Genomic DNA, 6,979 nt, shown 5'->3' with positions numbered 1-6,979 from the left:
ACTTTTTTTTAAGTTAAAACAACACATTGTTTCTTATTCTAATGTTGAATTTTTAGTTGTGATAAATAATCACAGCAATCATTTTTATAGTGTAAATACAGTATGAGAGAGAGAGAGAGAGAGAGAGAGAGAGAGAGAGAGAGAGAGAGAGAGAGAGCTGTGTGTGTGTGTGTGTGGTCCTGATAAACCCTAGTTAAGGGGAAAAATACCCCCACAAAGATGGCAATACCTGAAATTTTTAGTCCCCATTAGGATAACAGCTTATAAATCATACAAATAATGTTTAAAAATGTAAAGTTTTCTGTGAGGGTTGTGTTTAGGGGTAGGGTTAGAGTATAAAAAATACATTTTGTACAGTATACAAATCATTATGTCTATGGAAAGTCCTCATAAAACATGTAAACCGTGTTCAGGTGTACCCCATACGGGGACGAAATGTCTCCATAGCAATATTCGAAATCCTTGTCCTTGTGGGGACATATTTGGTCACCATGAGGAAAAAAGCTTATAAATGTTTTGATAGTATGTTTTTTTTTTCTTTATGTTAAAATGTCAAAAGTTTTCCTGATATTTCCAGGCAACAGGAAACATCATTAACCTGAAATCAATGGAAATATGCAATTTCCTGTTTACTAATATAGTGAAACGTGTGTGTGTGTGTGTGTGTGTGTGTGTGTGTGTGTGTGTGTGTGTGTGTGTGTGTGTGTGTGTGTTTACCTCAGTGTGCTCTGCAGTGAAGTTGAATTTGATATACATATATGACAATAAAGCAACGCTTGATTGCACTACACTGATCATCGCTGGGAAATGTTGCTTATTACTGGAAATCTACATTGTTTTGAAAGCAGCTGCCATAATTATCATGCCATAATTAATGTAGTCATCATCATAGTGGTTTGTGTGTTGGATACTAAGGATGCGTGGTGACAAACTACCTTGGTTTAGTTTTCTTGTTTTCTTTTTACTCTGCATCAACCCTTTATCCACACATCACAAAACTATGTTACTGTGCGAAATAATCACTCTTAAAGAGTACAATTTATCTGTGCGGATCAGCTGTGTTACACACTGTATTCATAGAAATAGCGGTCGGAAGGATGTGAACTATATGCTCATAGTATTTTGAAATGTATGTTGAGGAATAATGAATATCCATCAGAAAAATCAGATGTGAGGTAAATTTAAAATAGATTTAAAATATGCCTGTCAGCACTATTTGACAATGTTTCCGGCTTTAGAACGCCTTCACTGCATGACTGCATGATACGTGCAAGCACTGCCTATTCTGTTCTAAGTGAAGTGACACTGCAACAGTGTATTGACTGCAAGCTAAGAATAACTCACTTATATTGTAAAAGAAGAAAAGTCAAAGAAATCTTGATCGGCAGCCATGGTTGGTGTGTTTCTATTTGCATGTAAGTAATGAAATTACAAAATCTGAAATATTCAATAAATTAAATCTAAAGAAATGCTGGAGCTTTTTTTTAATGATACATTATTATTATTATTTCCTAGATATCTCAGTGAATCTATTCCTTCAAAGTCAAGGTATGTTTGAATAGTGCACTAAATAAACACCTTTGCAGTAAATGTAATATTGTACTTTTTTTAGGATGAACAAACGTCTCATTTCCTTCACAGGCCAAAAGCTTCAAAAAGCTAAGATTTTCAGTGAAAATACAGAAGTACCAGAAGGTGGTAGACTGGAGGTTACTTGCAGTACATTTGGTTTTACAAAGTCAGAGGCAAAGGCAGTTTATGTATATCTGTGTAAAGATGGTAAAGCTATAGATATGAAAAACGGACCCACTCGACAAGACATCGCCTTTAAAATAGAGAGAATAGAAATGGAGCATTCGGGCAACTACAGCTGTGTGTTTTCTGAAGAGCAGTTGGAAATAACCAAAGTGATGGTTATACTACCATCTTCCTAAATGTGATCGGTAAGATGTATGACATTTCTGCTTAGATTTGAGAGTGTATTTGGTTCCTGTGAACAGATGAGACATGTTAAAAACACACTTGTGCAGATTAACCACAATAGACTCACCGTTGTACAAAATTGCCTTTAATGAGAGAGAAATGTTTGAAATTGTGTTTTTCTTTTTGTTTTAGACCCTTTGTCCTGGAATGTATTAAAAGTCATGCTAAACATTAACCATAAGTGTTCCCTTTCTCTCTACAGAATCTTTATTTAATTTACAGATACATTTGCTAAAGTCTGAGGTGGCAGTGGGAAGTGATGCTGAGTTTAACTGTACAACATCCAATCCTATGAACAAAAACCTGTCCAAGAATATGATTTTGGCTTATCTCATCAAAAATGAAAAGCCTATTAAAGTCAATATTTGGGACACAAAAGATACGATGACAACATTCACCCTCAGAGAGGTCCGGATGGAAGATGCTGGAACATACAGTTGTGCTATTTTGTTAAACATTCTCCCTTACCATGGAATGAGACTTGATCGAAATAATAAAGTCAACCTTCAGATAGTTGGTAAGAATGGGAGGGGAAGAACAACATTTTTTGTATAGCTAATGTGTTTATAAGGCTGTAAACGGTGCCATGCATTCTTACTAGTATGATTTACTCAGTTTAGTGAGAGAATATACCTTTGTGAAAAGAAGTACACTTTAGAGTACCTTTGAGTTATTACATAAATAATGTACAGTACTTTAAAAGAATAGTTACATGCAAACAAATGTTTTCAGTGACTACATTGCATGTTAATTAAAAAATAAATGAACATGTATTATAGTTAAAATTTATATGAAATGCAATTAGCTGAAATGCATTTTTTTTACCCACCTAAGTACAGTAGCACGTACTAACGAATGTAGTGACAAACATTTAGTACCCATAATGTTGCCGTAACTTTGCCAATTATGACATGTTCCTGGATCATCTGATGATCCTGGAGCAACAATCCTGTTCAAAAACAGGCCTAACCCTATCCCTACACCTAAACTTAACCCTGCCCATAACTTATCCCTAAAATCTGAGGGTAATTATAAGAGAAAAAGAGTGGTGTAAAAGCCCTTTACATTACAGTTAAAATGATAGCCAAGTACTTTACATGTGATTTAGTATGTTAGCCAACAGATGAAAATAAATGTTCTTCTTTATAAAGCATAAAAAAGATTATTTAAAAAAATAATGCTTTTATCATAATGAAAGGTTACTTAATTGTCTTAAAGGTTTAGTTCACCCAAACATGAAAATTCTCTCATTAATTACTCTCCCTCATGTTGTTCCGAACCTGCAAGACTTTCCTTCATCTTCAGAACACAAATGAAGATCTTTTTTTATCAAATCTGAAGGATTTCTGTCCCTCCGTTGACAGCTATCAGACTACCACTGACGCTTCAAGAAGTTCAAAAAGAGATCGTAAAACTAATCCATATGAATTGAGCGGTTAACATTGAGCGGTTTAGTAAAACATTTCTGAAGAGACTCAATTAAAACTCATCTCAATGTAGTTTTACGATCTCTTTATGAACTTTTTGAAGCATCAAAGTGGTAGTTGTGTAGCTGTCAACGGAGGGAAAGATATCACTCAGATTGCATTAAAATATCTTCATTTGTGTTCCGAAGATGAATGAAAGTCTTACTGATTCGGAAGGACATGAAGTTGAGTAAATGAGGACAGAATGTTTACTTTAGGTAAAAAAATCCTTTAAGAAGCATAGACAAGAGTGTGTACTTTCTAAGTACAGTCAAGTGGCCTTTTATTTCATTAATATCATATTACCTGCAAGAATGGTTTAAAAAAAAATACTTGGTTAAACTTTATTTTAAGGTGTCTTTGTTACACTGTAATTATACATTTAAGTACTGAGTAAAATTAAGTAACTACATGTACTTACTATAGGGTTAGGATTAGGGTTTGGTTTAGGGTTAGTTACATGTAATTATGCATAATTTGTAGTTATTACTAGGGATGCAACAATACAGTTAGCCCACAGTTCAATATATACCTCGTTTTTTTAACCACGGTTTTCGGTTCGGTTCTGATGGCTTGATACATAAGAGTTTTTCTCTTACGAGAGGTTCTCTCGTATTGCGTAAGTTGCTTACGCTACAGGTAAAGCCATTTTTTTCGAGATATTGAAGCCAAAAATTATCCTTAATTTTACATTTATTGTCAACGCAGTGCAGCAGCCAGCAGACCTAGAGCAGGCCATTTTGCGTGCTCATTGGCTGCCGTGCGGCAAGTGCTGCAGCCTAACACTGAGCCTCGCGCGTGACTTTCATCATCGCGCGTGACTTTCATCAATTTCATCATCTTCAGCGAAGCTCTCCGCATCGCAGGACTTTGAGAGAAGCCTTCCGCCGTCGAAACTAGCAACCAGCACGGAGAGGAAAAGCGACTGAAGAAGCCGGCCGTCTTCGCCACCTTCAGCCTTCCGTGCCTCCTACACCATCCGGCGTTGAATATCCTTTTTGTGACTTCTGTGAGTGTTCGCAGCTGCGACACTCACTCTCTCTCTAAAAGAGCGCGAGCGTTTTTGTTAAAATGTCTCGCCTTTCCTGCGGCTCGTGCAGAGCCCCGCTCAGCGCAGGAGACCGCCATGTGATTTGGCACTCAGTGCCTGGGCCCAGACCATGCTGCCCTCGCACTGAATTCGGGCGGCTGCGAGCATTGTGAAGCGCTTCCGTTGTCGACCCTGCGGGCTCGACTCGAAGCCTTCACCCCGGACGCTGTGACTCCACCCTCTGGACCGTGCAAGAAGAAGCGCCGTGCGCAGAGGTTGCCGGAGCCTGAGGCCACAGTGAAGTGCTAGCCCGATTGCATCCCGCCAGCCTAACTCTCTCCTTCTACGCCCCTCCCGGACGCGCAGCTGCCGGCTTCGGCCCTCACTTCCGCCGCCTTAGGGGACGAAGCTGAAGGAGCTTACCCAGGTGACAGCTGTTCCATCCTGGCATTGGACAGCGAGGAGTGGTCGAGTTCTCATCACTCCGCCTCCTCCTCGATCCAGGAATCCAGCAGGACTCGGGCTGGCGTGGACGCTGAGCTCATGCGCCTCCTTTCTAAGGCCGTCGACCAACTCGGACTGGATTGGTCACCGCCTAAGGAGCCCGCGCCCAATAGGCTCGACGGCTGCTTCCTTCACAGCTGCCGCCCCCCGCGTATTTCCAGATCTGCGCCATTTCTGCCAGAGCTTCATGCCGAGCTTTCTAAGTCGTGGAACTCCGTTCTAAGTCCGAAAAACCATTCTCCGCGAGGTTCCACTCACATGTCTCCTCGGTGCTCTCCCAAGTGGACGGCGCCACCGAGAAGGGGTACAGAGTTATCCCCCCTGTGGAAGAGGCGGTCGCAGCGCACCTTTGCCCGCCCTCTGTGAGATGGCGCTCAAAGTCTGCCCTCCCGTCTAAAGCCTGCAGGACCACCTCAGCCCTTGTCGGCCGCGCTTTCGCTGCCGCCAGACAAGCTGCTTCCGCCCTGCACTCGATGGCTGTGCTGCAGATACTCCAAGCTGATCTCCTCCGCGAATGGGACGAGAAAAGCAAGGACCCAGCCGCCATCACGGATTTGAGGAGCGCGATGGATCTCTCCCTTCGTGCGACGAAATCCGCGGCTCAGGCAATGGGCAGATGCATGGCCTCGCGCACCGTCACAGAGAGGCAACTCTGGTTGACGCGTTCCTCCACGTTCCTCGACGCGCCACTCTCCCCTACTGGTCTCTTTCGTCCAGCGGTGAACGGGGCCGCCGACTGCTTCTCCGAAGTGCAAAAGACCTCGCAGGCCATGAATCCTTTCCTGCCTCGACGCTCTAGCTCCTCTGCAAGCCGCCCACGTGAGCCGCCTGCACGACACGCTAGTCAGCGCCCAGCTCAGCCCCAGCCTCCGCAGCGTCGTCTGGACGCAGGCCGCCTCCCCCCCGGGGACCCCGGCCCAGGATTGCGTTGAAGCCCGAGCAGGCAAAGTCCTCCTAGCAACACCAGAGAGGAAAAGACGGCTGGGTCTCGCCGCGGCCGGACCACCATCAAAACATCTCGTCCTGTCAGTCCCCTCAGAGAAGGCTACTGCAGACGTACATTTAGGAGCCAGCGAGTCGGCAACACAGCCCGCTTGCCTGCACACAAACGCCGATTTTATGGCGACCCAGAGAAATCTCAGAAAGAGTATAAATTCTGCTTATCCGGCTCACGCCGATGCTGTTTTAAGTGTAGAAAAAGTGCCCACAAGTCAGTGCTCACCCCTACACATAAATACGATGCCCCACGTGTCTCACACACTCACAGAGCCCACTCTCATAAAGCTGGCAAATGCCGCTCGAGTGCTAGATGTAGAGAATGTGCTTACAAATCTGTGCTCACACCTACTCGCTGCCCGCTCTGTTACACGGCAACAGCCTCACAGCGGCCAAGTTATGAATGTAAGTCACGTGCCCGCTCACGAGCGCTACCGCTTACTGACAAACACTTCGCCCCAGGCTCCACTCGCACTAAATATCGTCACAAAATGTTCCCCATTCCCAGTAATCGGGTCATCTCAAGTGATACAGACAGTCACAGCTGTCAGCGAGCCGCCGTTCCCGAGACCCACACACGCGCCTGCCCCCGCGAAGTGCGGCGATCGGAACCCGGAGTTCATTCTGCCCCTAGCTATACATGTAGAAGCATGGAAGGCTATTCCAGGTGTGTCAGAATGGGTCCAGAGCACAATAAGACAGTGCTATTCGCTTCAGTTCGCTCGCCATCCCCCGCGCTTTCGAGCACAGACCGAGATGAAAGTGAAAGCAGATGTAGCGCATCTACTCCACGCAGAAGTAGCCAAACTGTTGTGCAAACAGGCCATAGAACCAGTACCTCCTTCTCTGAGCGAGTCAGGCTTTTACAGCCGTTATTTTCTCGTACCCAAGAAGGACGGAGCTCTAAGACCTATCTTAGATCTGAGATATTTGAACAAAGCTCTCATGAGACGGCCGTTCAAAATGCTCACAACCAGACAAATCCTCGTGCAAACTAGCC

General features: G+C 43.8%; 1 long non-coding RNA gene across 1 annotated transcript; it reads left to right on the top strand.

Moving 5' to 3' along the window:
• The first annotated feature begins 1,327 nt into the window (after window positions 1-1,327).
• LOC143757452 (uncharacterized) lies at window positions 1,328-1,879 on the top strand. Its single transcript, XR_013210543.1, has 3 exons — window positions 1,328-1,415; window positions 1,516-1,548; window positions 1,642-1,879. It is a non-coding gene; the product is annotated as an uncharacterized LOC143757452 (long non-coding RNA).
• Window positions 1,880-6,979: the final 5,100 nt, after the last annotated feature.

Source organism: Siphateles boraxobius, unplaced genomic scaffold (genome assembly GCF_051911475.1).
Source record: "Siphateles boraxobius isolate OS27281-9 unplaced genomic scaffold, OSU_SipBor_1 30, whole genome shotgun sequence".
Taxonomy (NCBI): domain Eukaryota; kingdom Metazoa; phylum Chordata; class Actinopteri; order Cypriniformes; family Leuciscidae; genus Siphateles; species Siphateles boraxobius.
This window is presented reverse-complemented; position numbering and strand designations above follow the sequence as displayed.